Here is an 18,822-nt window from a genome sequence, read left to right on the forward strand (position 1 = left end):
CTTATTGTGCAAAAGCACAATAATGGTTCTCACAAAACATTTCATGCTGTGACCCTTTGATTGGTTTTTGATCCTCCTGATTTGATGTAATACTTCGTAGAAGGTAGATTTCAAAATTGCGTTAGACACCTTCCTGATTTTAAAGATACAATTATATTTGGGGAAACATTGAATCTTTTTTTTCTAAAGAAAATATGGTCAAGTTCAAAGATAAAAGATCTTGAAGCTCAGGCTTCAAAAACCCATGGGTCAAAACCAGAACAGGCCATGGATTTATGTCACAAAGACTTATGAGTACTCTTCAGACTATTTTCCACTTCATCCCTGAATGAAGGGTGATCGTCCATGAAAACTGCTTAAAGTGAGCAGGCTGGCCCGCGTCCCCTCTGACTTGTCATGTCGGCTGTATGCTCATCATGGCAGACCATTTACTGACAGCAGACTTCAAAGGAGTGAGCAAATGTCTGTTTTTATACAGCACGACAAAAATGCAGTGGACCATTTTGAGTCCCAGTATAGATACAAGTAACGTGTCTTTGCGTACCAGTGCCAAGTACTAATCCAAAACCTGTGTCAGACTAATTAATTGAAACATTTTATCTCACACTGTGAAGAAGAATCAGATTCTCCCTTTCATATTATAGGGGTAGGATCAAATATTATATGTTACAATATACTGTATTTGTCTTGTGATAGAAAATAATGATATAATGGTGTAAAACACAAAATATTACTGACAAGCCATGCAGAAAAAAAAAAACATTGGCGGTGCCTACCAAATGAATATGGTTAAACTTAACTAACTCACAGCAAAGAAAAAGAAAAATAAGTAACTGTGAGTGAGTAAACACATAAACAAATATGAGGGCGGGTTTTAATAACAGATAACTTCTTCAGACTGAAGAAGACACATGTTTGGAATACACATGACTATTCTTACAATTAAAAAAATTAACTTAAAAAACAAAAAATAGAGCTCCAAGAATCATAAATAATCAGGGCACACTACAGTAGGCGGCACATACTGAGTATTAAGTTAGAACCCAATCTTTTCTCACCTTCAATGCACACACATACACACACATTAGACTTACTTGTATGCATTAATATGAGTGTCATTATGTCACAGTAAATCACTCTGTCATTAAGCCTCATATCACCTTTCCTTCAGATATACTGAGAAAGAGATTTAATTACCACACATGCACACAGCCACAGGTAGAAACATAGAGCAAAATTTAATTATCTCACACACGCACGTATACACACACGCCCACAGACACAGACAGAGCAAAGAAGTGGTACACCTTGATTTCAGTAAAATGATGCTGAACTGAAACATAAAACAACCTTAAGTGGCAGATCTCAGATGTACACAATGAGCATTGTGACACACACACTCTCGAGGACACAGGCAGGCCTGTGCATTATCCACCTATCATATAATATGAACATAACCTCAGTAAGTTTAGCTGAAGTGAACTGAATGCATGTTCTCTTAGATCGAATGTTATCCGCATTTTAAGCACCAGGGAATGAACAGCAGCATTTTCAGTACTATTAAATGTCCTTTTTTTTTTACAGCCAGACTAACAGAATAAAACAATATTGTGTCACTGTCATTTCTGGCTTCAGCGAATCTGTCCTCTCACCACTATCACCGTAAGCAACGCTTAGCAGCTCATCCGGATGTACACATCTATATCTATCTATCTATGAGGATACTGAACTGATAGTTAGGAAGAACATTAGGTAAAAACGAGATTTTAAAAATGCAATTCATCAAGCCAAAAAGTCCATCATATCCCTTTCGGCACACTGCGATTTCTGTGCATGTGCGGTACATATCTACCTTTACATATTTGCATAAATTAATTTCAATATAGGATTTAATTAAAACAGCTGCTGTCTAAATAGCAGCGCTCTCTTTATCCTTAGGTAAATGCAATCTCCATTTTTAAAGATTATGAACACCAGTGTTTGATATAAAGCTTAGAAAAACTTCAATCACTAAAACATATACTACCAATTTACATCCTCTTTCTGCCTCTCTTGCTTTCTTCCCGCTCCCAACTCGTCACCTCTGCTGACTTCTTTTCTTGGTTAAAACAATCAGATTTAGCCAAAGCCTCTGTGAGAAAATCATTGTTCTGCTGCCGTCTTCAAAAACTACCCTGCGCTCTGCTGCTGTCAGTTGTCACTGCTGTGCCAGATCGATGCAACCCTCCTCCACGCTATTCACCTCCAGTTTTCATCAGGACCAATATCCATGGGTCCTTCTACTGAGCTCATCAGCAAGTCCTACTTCACATGACATCGATCGAGATCTTCAGACTTATTCTTCGCTCTTGCTCTACCAGTATTTCTGTGTTTATTTCATTGTGAGACATTTCTGGACAGCCCATTTTGTAACTACCTCTTTAACAATAACGATGTCACGATGGGGTCTACACAACAAATTTGTTCAATTTTCCCTGTATAAGAAACTATTTAATAAGTTTTGAAGCCTTTCTGTTCTTTGGGTCTCTTCAGGTTGCACTTTATAACAGTTTCAAGAGCAAATCATTCTTCAGCTTCCTCAGACGTTGTCACTCACCCAAAAAAAACCACACAAAAAAATATGTGAACACATAAATTACAAGTTAAAATCAAAACACAAATACTTGACTTCTACAATTAGTGGATCTATTATGTCTGGTATGGTGTAGGCAGCACTTTGGTGACATGGTTTGGGTCCACATGCCCACTCAGAGATGAGGGTCACTGCAAATGAATCACCCTCATCCTACAATAAAGCGTTTTGGGAGTGGTCTCTTTTCGGAGGACTGCTATGGAGTTGTGACAGAATGGTAAGATGAAGATGAAAATGATGTGACTCATATGCCATGACCTTCACAGTCACCAAATCTAAACCTCAGTGAACATCTATCGTAGTTTCTTATTACTATTTTCTGTTTTTGGACTGAATTTTTCAGCTCTTTTTACCATCAGCATTCAAACACCCAGTCGGGAGATTGTTTTTTGAAAAGTGGAGTTCTGTCATCCTACGAGAGTTCAGAACACTTCTAGCAATGCAAAGACACAATGAACATGTGAACATGTTATTGACATCCAAGGGCAGATTCACTTTTTGAACACAGTGCAATTGTGATGACATAAAAAGATAATGCAGGTAAATTAGATGTTAATTTAAATTCTTTGAAAGTCCTAAGACCATAGTGCTTTACTGTGTCTCAGAGGTAATCCTCTTGTTTCTGCTTTATTTCTTATATATAAAAACATATTGTATATACAGGTATGCTCATATGCCATTTTAACCCCTTGCACCGTTTTTTGGTTGTAATTTATTGATTTCTGAGGAAGATATTAATATTTAGTGCAAACAAAAGTAATATTACTTTTTAATCTGTGCACTGCCTGCATATAGATATATCCAAAGAAACTTAAACCACACAATGGATACACAGATCCCTTTTCCCTCAATGACCTCTCTAAAGTATCCTGTAAAGAGCACACACACAAACAGGTACAGGCCTCACTGCACAGTGTCCTCTAGTCCTTCAAATTAAATCATTTGTCTTGTTGTTTAGTAACTTTAAACCATCAAGGGGCAAAAAAAGACAGAGTGGTTGTGTTGAAAAACTCAAGGGAGCATGATTGAGTGGCAAAATGATTAGATGAAATTGATCTGTGAATTGATAAAGTGGCTTTGTCTTTGATTATTATTTTAGTCTATGAACTTGCTCCAGCTCATTACAAAGTCTTCAGTGTGACTTTGAAACAGAACAAGAGAAGCCCTGAGTCTGAAAATAAAAAAAACAAACTCATCTGATGCAGGTCACCAGACAGCTGTGAATTTGTTGATACAAAGATAGAACAACAAGAAGTTGGAAATCCATGCACCACTCATCATTTACCATTCTGTCACCAGTTTAATGGCTGGAAACCAGTTGTTGTAATCTTTGCCAAGCATTAATGCTGCTGAAATGCTGCAAAATAAAAAATTCATCAGCTTTCAAGACTGACAAAAGCAGTTAATTTCTGAAAATTATTGGCAATTTGGGAAATGATGGAAAGATGCAGATGCTGCTAAAGCACATCAAAGATGCACTGTATCATTATTGTATTTTTGAGTGAAAGCGGTCACCAATCATATCTAGATGAGTGAAATGCAAATGACTGTAGCATATGCAGGTAGTTCCATATAGTAATCTACATGAAGAGCATAATCACCTAATTGTTGTTACAAGGTTCTTAAATATAAGTGATGCGGAACAACACTGCAGTAGTGGTCTGCTGTGCAAAGGAAATTATACGGTCAGATGTGTCATCACTCACATTGTGCTCAACAAGCAGAGCAGAGTGCTGCAGCGAGTCTCCCATGTGTGATGTGTTTCCATGACACGGTTAAACTACAGTGGATATCTTTGATGGCACACTAAATGTCATTGAATGAGTGAATATGTTCAGTCTTCCAGGTAGATGATAGCTCAATCTAAAGGGAACAAAACGAAATAAGTCTGATAAGCCTTAAAATGATGCAAAGCAAATCCCAAAGCTATCCCAGGGCTTAAATCTCAATCTAACAAAACAGCGTGGGACATTCAGTTTCGCCAAAGACACCATTTCTCCACAGTGAAAACACTGAATGATGGAACTTCTTGTAAAGAGTTGTACTGTATCTGTGTCCCCCATAAACTTCAGACACTTGTAGGATTTATGCCAAGGCTCACTCAAGGTGCTCTGGTGGCACTACAGGCTATAAAAAGACTTTATGCTAGCATTTCCTTTTTTTTAGTACTTATGTTTATTAAACACAAGAGCTAACAAAAGAAATGGGTGGCAGTTTTATTGTTGTCTACAGGCACTGCTTACCTGCAAGCTTCCAAAATTGATCAAAGTTTACTTTAAGTGCGTACAACAGGATCATGAAAAGTGTAAGTAGCTTGTTGTCACCTTACTTATTCAGTCCCTGAAAAATATACTTTTATACAAGGTGTAAGAGTTAACCAGGGCACCAACAATCAGAGTAGAAGTCAGGGAGATTGCTTTTCCTCTGCTTTAGATTGAGCTTGAAAACAGATTGTTGTCAAGGGAGCAGGCAGGAGTGAAACAGGCCAAATAAGAGAGGTTGTTTGCAGGTAACAAACTGAATATTCTTTAGAAAGCTAGAAAGCCATCTGGTAGATGAGACAGGGTATGTTAGGATCTGTGCTAATGCATACTTTGAATATTATCAGCCTACTGAATTGCCATAATCAGCTGTAATCACTAGTAGGTGCCCCCTGTGCCTACTCATAGACCGGAATTATCATGAATTCTGATCTTTAATTTAGAAAAAGAAAGTAATCTAGATTGTATAGGAGACATCTAGGATCTGTGCATATAAAAGCTACCAAGGATATGAATATGTCCCTAAAGAAAGGTCACTGTTTTAAGCCTCCACCAACCTTCTTGTCTAATTATGCAGAACTTTGCTGCTGTTTTAGAGTGGAAACACTTTGCACATGGTTTCTGTTCACCAGTGGAGCACAAACACCATTAAATGAGGTGAGCTGGTGGAGGAATATGCCTTGCAATATCCATGGGAGTTATACCAAGTGATCTCGTCCATTTAATGGGCCGATATCACTTGAAACAGGTGGCTAACAAGGGTAAAATAGGGCACAGAGAGGTGTGTTATCAGCACTGGTATCCTCCCCTCTCATAAGCCCTCAAAAATCACCCCGGGTACTGAAACCAAGAGAAGAGAAAAAGACTCGGAGGGAGAAAGAATAGGAGAGAATCCTCTGTTCCAGTAATTAGTCTGTAGAAAGTGAGCTGGACTATAATTCGGTCAGTCAGATGGATGCCTGCCCTCTAGACATTAGGTTTAGCCATTATCTACACTCATCCCTCCACTGTCCATCTATCCATCTCTTCTTCTCACTCTCTCTTCGCCACCAAATTCATCCTTGTACCCTGTCCCACCATCCATCCATTCTGCTCCTTTGCCTCCACCATGTCCTCTCACCACTCCTCCACACATTAGACCTATCTCATCATTTATGCTCAGCTCTTCCATTTCTCTATCCACTCCTGTCTCTTTGCAGCACTCTCCTCCCTTCCGTCTCCAGACATCACATCTAACCATATTTTAAACTCGTCCCTTCAGTCTTTCCTATCAGCACATTCATTTCTTCCTGTCTCCATTCTCTTTCCTCTCTTCTGTTCTCCTCCCCTCTCCTGCAGACATTAGATCAAGCCCATTACCTACACTACATACAGTACACTTACCAGAATCAGTTTATCTGTCATGGACAAGACATGTGCAGGAATCTGCCTCAGTGACACTGATGGAGATATATTCAGCTCACAGCAGCACAGTACACTCTGGAGTCCGTACGGTATAAAGAGTGCAAAATTCAAAAGGGCACTACAAGATCCACAACTGACAGAAGCCCATCCACTGTCACTAAACAAACACACCATCACTATCAGTGTGTGTACAAGCTTCCTGACACACAAGTATGGTGCCGTCCCTCTTGCTTATCTCTGTAACCTCACCTCCCTTTCAGACATAGATGAAGCTTATTATCCATACTCATTGCTTCACTCCTCCATGCATGCGATTCATACCTTCCCATCTGTCTCTCCTCCTTCCAGACATGAGATCTGAGCCCATTATCTGCGCACATCCCTTTACCCATGTCCTGCCATCCTTTATTTTCATCCATCTTTCCATGCATGCTTCCCTTGGCTTTACCTTTGTCTCTCCCTTCGTTTTAACTCCTCTCTGTTCCCGTTCCCTCCTTTTTCAGCCGGAAATTATGTCTAGCCATTATCTACACTCATCCTGCAGCTCCAGTCCATCCATCTATCCTCTTTCACTTCCCTCTGCACCTCCACGTCTCTCACCTCCAGATAGAGATGCTTATTATCTGCACCACTCCCTCCAACCATCCTTTCTCTCACACTTGTACATGCACTCACTCAGCAAGATGAGACACACATTCACACCACCGACGTATCTTCTATCTGGGCAGACTATCTTAACAGCCAGCAATGCAACAGGGGTGTAGCACTCTTTAAAAGGGTGGCAATCTCTTAAGTTTCAAGAAAAAACTGGTTAAAAACTTCAGGTTGAATAGAATTTTCTTTGTATAGAAAGATAGATACAAAGAAATCTATATAGATACAAAGATAGATACATATATTACTAATTATGATAGTTATAAATTAATCTAAGAAAGATTTCAGAGCAGAATACAATTAGAAAAATTGAAAAGGTCATGGCAGAGGCACCTGGTTGTGGTCTTCTGCTACAAGGTTCTATATTTTGTGTGTTCAGAGATGCTGTTCTGCATATCATGGTTATAATGACCATTCTGACCATTCTCCTATGACCTCTGGCAAGGTCAAGGCCCGTTCACCAAGACAGCTCACTGGATATTCTCTATTTTTCTGACCCATCTGGCAACAACAACCAAACCACAAGTCAATTAATTCAAAGTCAATTAAATTCCCCATTCTAATGCTCAGTTTGATCTTCAGTAGGCCGTGCTGACCATGTCTACATGCTTAAATGCACTGCGTCGCTGCCATGTGATTTGATTGACTGATAAGATATTTGCATTAATGAGCAGTTGAACACGTGTATCTAAACGAAGTGGCCAGTGTGTGTGTACGTACATATGATGAAGTCTGTTGCCGTGCTGTTTATGTGTTTGCTTTATGACACATGCCTATTTTCCATAGTTTTCCATAGATTTTACTGTGACATCCATGGATCAGACAACAAAAGTGAGCAGACCCATGTGAAATCCCACTGTGGTTTAATACTTTGTCCTTCTCGAAATAGTGAAGTACAGTGTTGCATGAATCTGCCATTTGTCAGACGGATTTTTTTAGCTTCACTTTGTTGGAGGAGTTTTATTGATCTACCGCTCTCTTTAAAATATCCCAAAGGTGTTTGAGTCAGGGCTTAGATTTCAGTCATTTCTTCTTTAGAAACTCTGAATTTTTGGTAGTGTGCTTTGGATTTTTATCATGCTGGAACATGCCAATTCTATCAAGGCTCTGTAGATTGAGAGTCATCTCATCATCACTCATGCAGTCCTACATCATCACACTCCTACTACTCACTGTAGTGGTCCTGGCCAGGTTCACACAAATATATTGGTCTCATCTGACCAAAGAATGAGCTCCCACTATTCACCAGGCAGATGGCAAGTTTAATCTTGCAGTTTTATGCCAAAGAGCAAGCAAAGATTTTTTTTTTCTTAGATACAGTGCATTGAAGTTGATGTTATGCAACATCCTTAAAAATGTCAAGTCTAAAGCATTTTTGAGAGACTGTGGCTCTGATTATTGACTGTGTCCTGGTCTACCTCTTGATAACTGCTGCAGTCACATTTAGAATGATTTATCGTAAGTTACTGAACTTTCAGCATCCTTCTGCATTGTGCAATTGAAACAACAGGTTTTGTTTAAATAATCAGTCTTTCGGGGGTGCCAGTGATCACAGGTGAATCCACTTTTGTTACGTTAGGTTTATCATTTAAAACTTGCCAACAATGTTCAGAAAATGAATCATAAGAAGAAGAAGAAATTAGTGTAAGCTGATAAAATATATATATAATTACTTCACACTTAATTCTTATGGCTCAGGAGTACACTCATTTCTGCATTTGCACATATTAAAAAAAAAAAAAGAACTTGCAGAAACTTCAGACTTGCTTGAGATGGATAATCCATCACAGAATACAAAGCAACGATTTGTTTTATCTGTCAGAGTAATGTTATGGTTCTATAGCGAAGCAGCTGGGGTCAGTTCTTTTTATACCCTCCCTGTTGGTGCAGTTAAGGATACTGTGGCCTCTGAAAAATCAAAGCTGGTTTACAGTCTCTCAAAACTAGTTCTTAATACATGGTGTCTGAGCACATCACAAATCAAATGTGTGAAGGCCATTCTGCACGGCAGAACACTGAAAGGCAGACTGAAAAGCCAGTTGTCATGTGGAGGAGGAGGAGAAAGACCGAGATACAATGTAACTTAAAAAGAGGGATAATAGCATGCATTTTCTGACAACCCGATTAATCTGAAAATACCACAAATAGATGAGTAATAATCATAAACAGCAAGTTTTTCTCCTTTTTGTGGAACCTCCACTCAGGTAAGGAATATGCTGCACAGATTGTGGTAAAGTTGATGTTTATAAAATGACATGAAATATATATAAAACTGACTTTGCCTGAGTGACTTGGCACTCCCATCCAGGATTATAAATATGTAGGGTGAGTGGATTTCAAACTAGCAGACCATCTGACATGCAGTGTGGACCGGCTTCAGTCAGCTGCTGCTTGATATAACATGAACGCGTGTTTCTGTCTTCTGGACAGAGCAATGCCGTAAGACATCTTGCGTAAAAGCTTTTAAAACTGATTCTGTGTGCAACCGTGCTGCTATAATATAAAAAGTACACCGAAATGGAATTGATTGACAAAGAAGCTTTTCAGTGTGATTGCTTATTTCGTTTAAAGATCCTTCAAGTGTTTGCAGATTGATTTGAAAATTTTCACGAGCTTAAATGAAAACAGCGACTAGAATAAAGTTCAAAAATGTTTGAGCTTGCCAAGGCTCAAACATGAAGATACATGATGTAGTTGGACCAGCTGGTTTAAAACTGAAGAAAATCGATGGGTAGATAGTTTAAAATGTATTTTTTGGTGAACACAATGTCTTTAAATCAGTAAATAATCACTACCATTCACTTTATTTCTTGTGCTGTAACCACATTTTCTGTATTGATTCTTCACTCTCACTTTTCCCTTCCTGTCCTCCCAACACCTTCCTCCTCTTTTGACCCTGGTGTGAACACCCTTTCCACCCCTTTATTCTTCCTGTACGTTGATATTTTGACTGGTTTTTTTTATTCCTCTAAAAGCTTTCATCCTTCTCACCCCTGTCCTACATTCATCTGCATCATTCTCCCAGCATTCCCTCTGCCCTCATCCTTGAAGTCTGTGTCTCTTACCACATCCAGTCTCTGCCTGTTCTCCAATCCTCTTCTTTTGTATTCTTTTCTCTCTTCTCTCTCTCTTTTTTTCTCCTCCAGGTCTCCTCTGAGGTTGACAAGCCACTTCTCTGCTTGCTCTGCCGCTCTCGTCCTTATCTCTTGCTCCCCCTCATTCTCCACACTACCGCTTTCATTCTTTTTCTCCAATCTCCCTCCTCGGGTTACTGTTAACAGTTTTGCTGCAGGAGAAAACTGGATTTTGGTCATATCCAGGTTCGGATCTGCACTCATTCTCAAGACATCGAGCCACACGTTTCATTAACACACTGAACAGGAACATTTAAGCCTTCAGTGTTTCATGTCCCTCTTTTATTTCACCTTAAGTAGGTTACATAAGAAGAATGGAAGAATGATCATATATTCTATTGTAAGTATTAAATATAAGAATGTAAGTCTTTTGAAACACAAAATATAGTCTATACCTATATCTATTATATGTCTCAAGTATCAAAGATCATAAAAAGGCGAAGCTACCTACTATCTACCTTTAGTAGATTATGTTTTAGTTTTAATAAAAAGTTATATTTTTATTATTCGTGTGGTAAGGACATATTTGGATACTTTTTACATCCTCAAATTGTCATCATGCTCAGGCAGGTAGAGAGCAAAAAAATCCTCATGCCCCCCAAAAATAAAACAAAAGTAATTTTACGAAGAAAATGTGAATTCATTAAACCAGCAATAAAAAAATAAATAAAATAAAAAAAACTTAACACTTTTAGGATTAGGTTCTCAAATCTTTATTTAATCATTTGTATGGGTACTATACACTATAGTGTACATACCTGTAGTGTCTATGTATTTTTTAGAAAAATAACCAATGCTGCCATTTTCCTCAACTTAAACAGACAATGTGGATAACAATTACAGATCCACAGTAAGAAGAAAATACAAACAGTCTTGTGTTTTGATTGAAGTCAGTCCTGGAAACCTTGATTTGTATTTGTTTAATTTCAAAGGAAAATTGGATTTTAAACTTAGCTGGTTACTTTTTCCTTTTCACTTTGACTCTCTAGGAGTGAAATCTGTGATTTCACAATCAGTTTTTATTAATATCTTATTTTGATTTTGTCTTGATGTTGGTGTTCTATATTTTTTACTGTTGTTGTATTTTTATTTTTAGTAGTTATATTATTTCTTATTTTATGTTCAGTACTTTGGTCAGTGCTGGCTGTTTTTAAAGTGCTTTATAAATAAAGTTGGCTTGGCAACGTGATTACACTGATTAAAAAATAACACACACAAAAGCAAAGCTTGAATTTAGTGAACTCTTAACTTTATTTAAGATTTAAAGATGCACAGTTTTCACCTGTTTTGCCTCTCTAATCAAGTCTAACCCAAACCAGTCAAGGTAGATGATTTAGGTTATTTTATTTAAGATCTCGAGACATAAAGACATGAATCTAAATCCCTTACTTAACTCTGTTTTCTACAGGGAAAAAAATATAAATATACTGAACAATAAGTCAAAGTGCCTTGAGGTAACTGTTGTTCTTATTTGGTGCTATCTAAATAAAACTGAATGTAACTGAAATTTGTGTATGTATAAACATACACCACATTTACACACAGCCACCTATGGATGCATAAAAGAAGCTACTTTGTGGTTAAATGTGCTCCTTAAAACAAGCAAATGATCCATGCAGCACGCAGCATATTGGAAATTATTAATTGATGAAACTGCAAATTAGCAGGAAGATGATACTTAAATGATGGTGCTTTTCCAGAAATAAATAGCATCTTGCTTTGAACAGCGAACTGCCGACTGTACAGACAACATTGTTTATTAGTATTCGACTTCTCTGATGTGATTTACATGGATCCAGCAGCCCCATACGCTCAAGCCCCTCGACGCTGTTCATCACGACACACTTAGATTCATTACAGGTGACAGTTTTAGAGCACATCATTGTATCCTCTGTGAGGTGAGAAAACAGTGCTTCTTGTTTACTGACAAAGCTATATCACACAAACTAAATTTATACATTTCATCGCTTTTAAAAGTGAATGATAGGATATTGTACTAAATGAGAGCATGGGAATGATAAGTAGGACAGCAACTTCTTTTTATCCACCCAGCTTGTAATTAAATTGGACACACTTGTAATGCAGAATGTACCTGTTTCTTTTATTTGTTATGCACGGTCACGCGCACTAGGTGGTCCACACTATTAGGAATTACCATATCCTTTAACATAAGCAAAAGCAACCATCACATTATGCTCTCTGTACTATAAATAAAAAGACCACACACTGGTAGTGTTGGTAGTGTAACTCTATGTGTGTGTGTGTGTGTGTGTGTGTGCGCGCGCGCGCGCGCATGTGTGGATAGACCATTGTCATTTTATATATGCTCCCTATTTCGTTCCACAAGTAAAGTAATTACAGCCAATTCTTTTTAAGATATGGTAAATAATACAGTCACGTTGTTTTTTAGTTATTTGGGTCTTCATTGTTGATTTCCTAAAACTAATTTTAGTCCTTGTTGGGATGGATACTACCTTTTACCTGAATAGCAATCATACAGTATCAAAAGTTGATGGATGAATCTGTTACCTGTTTCAATCGCAGCTCTCTGGAGAGACTGTAAAATGGTAAAACCGAGCTTTGCACCGAGAGACAAAGAAGGATTCAGGTAACACTGAGTAGTCGGCTGTGTCCTTCACAAGCCTGCAGGGGCCTTGTGGATATAGGATTTCATTTGCTTTCTATTTGAATGCTCACCGGATATTTATTTATTGGATCTTGAATGTAGAAGGCCTTGACCACACTGAAAAGCAGAAGTCCTTGTATCCTTTTCTTGAATTTCTCCTACTTTTATCTTCCCCTTTCACAATCCTTCACAGCTACCTCACCTGTTCATTTATCATTTCCTTTTTCCTGTCCTTTTCCCACCAGTTCTCGAGACAGACTACACGCTAACTTTAAGTGTTAAGTGACTTCTGGTCAGACAGACGTAAGTACTCGGGCAAGGTGATGTGACTGATTAAGTGATGTGTGTGTGTGACTTCTTCGGTACACAATGTGTGTTCCATCAAACTGATTACAGATAGCAGACGGCAGCTGGCAGCTGCCTGTGATCAACACTAGTGCGCATACACATTAAGTTGCATTGTAACAGACAAAACTGGGTTGCAACGAGCACATATTACATAGTTAGTGAAGTACAAATCCATTTGGAATCCATGTTGTTATGAAAAAATATGCCATAAATAACAGATGTTGTTTAAACTATTTCCCATGACTGTAAGAATTGTTCTTCAGCATTGTCCTCAATAAAAAGCCATCTGCGACACACACACAAAAAAAGCAGAGACCCATAAAAAATAAAGCTTTGACATTATGAGACACTGGGTGCAGACAACAATCTCACAGAGTCCTTCAGTATGTTTTAATAAATGTTTTAATATGTTTTAATAATAATATAGGGCTAAATAACCCTAGACAATTTGTTTCTAGCAGTCTATTCCGAAAACATTTGTTCCTATTTCTTTAATTTAATCTGTAAAAATGGCAAAAATAGCACAGTCTGACAAACATAAAATAAAATTTTTGCACTAACAAGATGATTCCCAAAGTGCTATTAGCTGAAAACTTGGCATAGTCTGCAGTGTGTCCTTAAAATGTTTTTTGGGGAAATTCGACAAGTGGAGGACAAACGTAGAGACGGCATGACTAACTACAGCAGATGAATAGTGTTTGAAAGTCATGTCCTACAGACAGAGAGAGACACGTCCAGCACTTCGGCTCATTCACCTGCTGTCCGTTGAAGCCTCATCAGAAATGGTCTCAGTAGACGCTTGGCTGTCACAAGGCCATTCTCAAGGAAAGGAAACAGGGAGAAAAGGCTGATGTATTCCAAAATTACGCAAGAACTGGACTGAAATGCAAACTTTAAATTTAGGTAATCTGTGAAACACTTAGGAGGTCATACTTTGTAACTGCATCCTGACAGACAATGGACCAAAAGACAACCAATATCCAAAAAAGAGCTTTGGAATTACTATTGGAGACTTTTTTGAGAAATTACAAGAAAGCTTGCCTAAGAGAGTTCTGATTAAAGCTAATTAAATGTGGCCATATCAGATGTTGACTATCAAGCGTGTTAGAAATGTACAAACTGTGTATTACCTTATATAATGCATTTCCATGTATGTTTGAACGTTTCATGAATTCCCATACATATTTTTCTGCAAAGAACTGAGAAATGTCTTGAGAGTCATGCACTGAAATGAGTACATAAATATCATTTTTAACAGCTTTCCTGCTGAGTTGTACATATACCCTGCGTGATTTTCTTTCTCCCTCTCATACTTGAGGTAGCACATTAAGATATATTGCAATAAACCACAAATTAAAATGAAGCCATTAAATATGGAATTAACACTACTGAATGTAAAATACTGAAACATTACCTCTGCAAATATTTTATGAGGAAGGAAATTCATTTAACTGGTTAGCTAAGCCTAAAGGATAAACAAAATGTGTTTTTATGTGTAACACTAAAGATTTGTTTGTTTACAAGACAACTCCACGGGGAACGTTTCATAAATAACCTTTCATAACTTTATGCAGTTAAGATTTTTAGCTTAAATTGAAGGGGGTTTTTGTGGGGTTTTTTTATGTAATCAACAGCTCCATCTATTAATTTTGATGACACAACACGTGTTTTGCTTTAAACAAATACATTTATAACAAATGTGCCTTTCTGCAGCCATCTTATGCTCTACTTCTCGAGCCAAAACACACACCATTCAGGGTAGACGACTGGCTTCCTTGTGTCTAATTCTGCTGAAGGTTGGAAGTCCTCATTATTGTCACCAATTGTTGTTCAAATGTGATTGTCAAGTGTGTCTTTGTAATATTGTAAGAGCTTAATCTTGTATATTTTCATTATAGTCAAATGACAAAAAACAGAATGATATATATAGAGAGATAAACTACACAGAAGACAAACAAAAGCTAACCTGTGGTTGCTGTTTATGTGGAACACCGTAAAGGTGGTACGGTCGATGATAATCAACAAAAACGAATGCCTTTAACCTTTAGGGGACATAGTTTATGTATTGATTTGTTTGATTAACAACTTAAGATGTAATCAGCTGTAATACACACTGTAACAAAATTGCATTGAGGTACATACGGGTTACATGTGTAGAAAGTGATGCATGAAACAAACGCAAAAGGAGAACGTAATATTGCATTCACAGGGCAATGGTTAGACAAATGAACTGCACTGATACGGTGTCCAACAAACCACAGCAAGAGAGATGCAGAGAGAGATAGGAGAGAGTGAGAAAGAGGCGACAGTTTCATGTTTAAAAGAAGTAAAATAGTTTTACATTTGTTCTCGGTTCACAGCCACACACTGATTTCCTGTACACACACAAGCACATAACTTCCATGTTCTACTTATGAATGACAACTTGCAGTCATTATTCAAATAACTGAAGCGAAGGCTTAGAAAGCGAGGAGTGAAAATAGGCAGAGAATGAGAGAAGGTGTGAAGGCGGAAGATGGGAAGAACTGAGAGAACAGTGAGAAAGTTTGCAGACTCAGTATTGCTGTATTTGGTGTGTTCACTCAGCCAGCTCATGTCGATAATCTTAGAAGTGCATACGTGTGCGTGCAGTATATGTGTGCCTCTCCTCATGTTTTTTTGCCCGTCCGTGATTTTCGACCGCTCATATCCGCTCTGACTGCCTTTATCTTACATGAAATCCTTCCTGCCAAACTATTGGTCTATCACCCCATCTCGCTCTCTGTTAGCTGACAACCACAGAGCTGTGAAGACGTTGCAGTTGGTAGGTTAATTGAAATCTGGTGGCAAATGAATTAAAGTTACTGATACAGTATGTTTTTTCATTCATGTTTCATTTGCCTTGAAACTGCACTTTATACTCAGTAATTTAAAAATATATTAATAATATTAGTTTCAAAGGGATTGTTCCACATTTTAGGTACAATGTTTATTTGGTTTTTTTGCATGCACTAGAAGAGAAAAGAACAAGCCTGTTTACTAAGAGCAAAGCAAAGCAAAGTCATTACAGTAGTAATGCTTTCCAGCTTAGAAAATTAAATGAATTTTTAAAAATGTGTTTGAGATGAGGTGTGGTGAGAACAAGTACTTAGCATATTCTACTGTGAGTACAATAAACAGTGGCGTGACCCCAAACCTGTGGAGCAGTTTACCTAACATTTAATCAATTGTATATTCAGAAATATGGCACACACAAAAAACATCAACGCACTGAAATCAGTCTACATTTTGGAAAAAATGTTTCCTGCACTCTAAATTTAGCAAAAGTGGTTAATGTTTGCTATAATCTCTACATGTAAGTAAGACTGTTTGCTTTTGTGTGCATTCACAGATTCCACTCAGCATGTGTTGGAACTGTCAGCTGCATAAGCGAATGTTTGGAGAGCCCCAGTTGGATTTTAACTCTATTTTTAGGGTTTTGTTCTGTTGTTATTTGCTGTATTCCACTTTTGCTAGTGCCTCAGCCAAACTAATCTCCGAGTTTCACCCTTTGTAGCGCAATTAAGCACACAATATCATGCATCATACATTTTTTTTAAACCACTAAAGTAATATGAATCATGTGTGTTGGAAGGGAGATAACAGGAAAAGAAAAGAAGAGGTGTATGAATGACAGAAAAAGTGAAATTTGCAGAAATAAAACCTGGAGTGTTTCTTTTTTTTCGCCCCTTAGAATGACATGGAGATGAACTGTTGGCATAGGGCCAGACAATCTCTCGGTATCTCTATGGCTTCTCAGTGTGCTACAGTCAAGGTCAGGGAAAATGGGTGAACTCCCCCTTTAATAAGAGGTACATTAGGAGGAATAAGAGCTAATACAAGGACGAGAACATCAGTTATCTCTTCTTTTCTCTCAGCTCCTCTCATTCTCTTGTGTCGTTTTTTTCCAATTCTCTCAGCTGTTCTGTCCTTCTCTAGCCATTATTGGGGGTGGGGGCTTTATAAAACCACCCTCTGCTCCAACCCCCCATAACATACACACTATCTTTTCCAGGTCTACAGTATAAGCACGGCATGTGCAGTGTGCTCTCTTCCCTCAGTATGTGCAAACTTATGAGTGTGTGTGTGTTTGGGTGCGGGTGTGAATGTGTGAGGATGCCAAAGCAGTTAACAGCAGCAGGCTAAGAATAGTTTAGACTCGTCTGCTCTTCCCTCCTTCTATCGCCACTCTGCTGTACAGCCCGACATTTTTTTTTAAACCTCGACCCGTTTTCACATTGAGCCTCAACAGATTCATAAAGAAGCTTTATTCCTTTTTTTTTTTTTTTTTTTTTTTTCCCCCGCCTGTCCCATTTGGTTCTTTAGCCGTCAGAATTGTTGTCTGAAGACCAACAAGGATACCCAATGGATTTATTTTGCCAAATGGATCATCATGGCATTGCCGTATTGGTCCATTTGATCGACCTTTGTTTTTATTATTTATTTTATTTTCAGTTGTTACAGACGGGACAGACATGAGTGAGGGATAGGAAAGGGAGAAAGAAAGAGGAAGGAAAAGAAAAACAGAAGGGGAGAGGGACAGTGAGAAAAGGGGGGAAGAAAAAATATCTCCGGGATCACCTGTTGAGAGAAAAAGAATAGAAAACAAGCAAAAAAAACAAAACAAAGCAACATACTATACACAACACCATCGCATTAATCTAGCTAAGTGTAAACAGCAGTAAATACTAAATATTGAATGTTGTTGTGCAGCACAGACAGCGCACAATGTGCTTTGAAGTAGCAGCCAAGAAAGGTGTGATTTAAGTCTACGAACAGTGAACACCCATGTGCACACCTGTGTGGATCGGCGCGCTTGTATTCAAATGGTTTCCCCATGTAATGGTCTGCTAGAGGATGTAGAGAGCCATAGCCCTGTCCCCCAGGGCATGAAGCAGGCATGGAGGAGATCCAGGCCCCAGACATCCAGAGGCCCCAGAGTGCAAGAGCCCAAGGAGGACCACCGGAGGGGCATCCGTGCCACCTTCATGGGAAGGGCTGAGGATCCCCAGACGAGGGGTCACCCAGTAGCCACCGGGCAGAAGCTAGAGGGGGCTGCACCGGCGTGCCCGCCGGCTCCGCCGGCAGCCAGCTGTGCCAGAGTGAACCGAGCCGCAGGCACAGAGGCCGGAGGCCCGAGGGCCCGAGGGCCCCCCGCGCCCCGGAAGAGGCCTGACCGAGCAGCAGGCGCCAGGCCCCGCCAAGTAGCCACCGGGAGTGAGCTGGCACATGACCTGAGCGCCCAGCCCCGGACACCAAGAACCAACAATGCACCGACCCCTGAGGGCATCAGTCACCGGCAGGGAGTGTGGTGAGGGGAGATAGGCCTCCACACTTTGGAGGGCCTGGGAGTTCCCAGAGAGGTGGAGTCTAAGACCCGACCTGACATATAGACACAGACAAACAGGCACACACAGACACAGACATGCATTCCCACCCTCATGCACACATATACAAACACTCAGCACTCACCCAACGTAGGAATAAACCCGGACATGTAAATGGACATGTACACACAATCACACTCCCCAAACATACTCTATACCCCGGGTCCAGGTATCCTCACCCCCAGAGATGGAAACGGCACCCAGACCCAAGAGATGTTACCCTTCCCTCCGGGGTGGAGGCAAGCAGACCGCCCCAGGCTCCGCGGCAGCAGGGAGGCCAATCGGACAGCCAGCATCTCTTCCCAGCCCCCCCCGCCCCGATGGCTAGCAGAGAACGGGGGTGTGTTAAGACCCCATA

General features: G+C 39.3%; 1 protein-coding gene and 1 pseudogene across 1 annotated transcript in view; both read right to left on the reverse strand.

Annotated features, from left to right (window-relative positions):
• The window catches only part of LOC146525794 (uncharacterized), a 54,237-nt pseudogene extending 43,948 nt beyond the window's left edge, over positions 1-10,289 (reverse strand).
• Positions 1-18,822, reverse strand: part of csmd1b (CUB and Sushi multiple domains 1b) — a 437,934-nt gene that overhangs the window by 377,570 nt on the left and 41,542 nt on the right.

Source organism: Neolamprologus multifasciatus, chromosome 1 (genome assembly GCF_963576455.1).
Source record: "Neolamprologus multifasciatus chromosome 1, fNeoMul1.2, whole genome shotgun sequence".
Taxonomy (NCBI): domain Eukaryota; kingdom Metazoa; phylum Chordata; class Actinopteri; order Cichliformes; family Cichlidae; genus Neolamprologus; species Neolamprologus multifasciatus.